The following is a 1,405-nucleotide window of genomic DNA, read 5'->3' as shown; positions in this document are numbered from 1 at the left end:
TTCAAACATCAGTATCTGACTATAGAGAATCCTCTAGACCTTTGGAAAGAATTAAAAAATCGAGATATGATCACCAAAGAACGGTGTTATTACCAAAGGCCCTATTTGATTGGAGAAATCTCAGAATCCAGAACTATAAGTCTGTGGATGAGTCTATTGCTAGCTGGGCAAAATAATGGATTACTGATGAGAAACAGTGAATTGAGACCTCCTGGATTAATCCTATTACCTGATACCAATAAGGCCGCAGAAAAAAAAAAGGTAACCACGTCCAGAATGATAAACCACACGGTCATGGTCGTGGGGGATGGAAAGGATGTGGCCATGGCCACTATAACACATTTGGCCATGGGAATCACTATGGCAGAGGTCGTGGGTATCAACTCAATTTGAGCCATGGTTAAGGCAGTGGCCGTGGTATATCCTTTAAACCACAAAGCTCGACCAAATCAGTGTGCCATAGATGTGGAATGGGGAACCATTGGGCTAAGATATGAAGGACTCTCAAACATTTATGTGACCTCTATCAAAGAGAATCTGAAAGGGAAGAATCATGAAACTCACTTGGTCTATAAAGATGGTGAAAATAATTCCGAACATGATCAAGATGATCTTATGGAATATGAGACTTATTATTGCCTAAAAGAATCAAGTTGATAATTTGATTTCAACATCAAACTTGTGTGATTGCTTTGCTTGTATGCTTTCTCTGATTTTTATCTCCTTGAATTTATTTATATTACATTGTCTGCTTAGATTAAATGAATGAATGATTTTCTTATATGAGTACACTGAAAAACGCCAATATAAGTACTAAAGCAGGTATCACCAGTGTGAAAGAAGACTATGACTAGGCTAATATATTATTGCCTAAGGGTATGCATCTAGAAATCAGTGATGCCTTATATTCACTCAGCTCTAAGAGCAAGAGCAGCCTATTGAGTTTTAAAGATATAAGAATGAATGGTTTCCATATTGAAACAATGGGCGAAGGAAACAAAGAGTTCCTTCAGATATATGTATAAAATCGCCCAAGACCATAATAAGTCCTAAAGACTATACCTGCATTCTCTACTGACCTAGACTATGCATAGATCAGTATGATAGGGGCTAAAAACCTGCGAAAATATACATTTTATGGTAAGACCGGATTGACCATCCTGGTCCAAACATGATGCGAAAATTGATATTCAAAAGGCACACATTAAAAGATAAGAAGAGTTATCCCAAAGAATCTCACGTGTGTAGCATGTACACAAGGAAAACTCATTAAGCCATCACCAGTAAGACGGCTACGAGCCCATTTTTCATAAATAAAGACTATATGTCTAGATAATACTGGTGAATACATGTCCCAAGCGTTTAAATGATTATGGTATGTCCATGAGGGTAAGTGTGGACAATT

The sequence above is a fragment of the Brassica oleracea genome, chromosome C3 (genome assembly GCF_000695525.1).
Source record: "Brassica oleracea var. oleracea cultivar TO1000 chromosome C3, BOL, whole genome shotgun sequence".
Lineage (NCBI taxonomy): Eukaryota > Viridiplantae > Streptophyta > Magnoliopsida > Brassicales > Brassicaceae > Brassica > Brassica oleracea.
The sequence above is the reverse complement of the archived record's forward strand: the minus strand, read 5'-3'. Positions refer to the sequence as shown.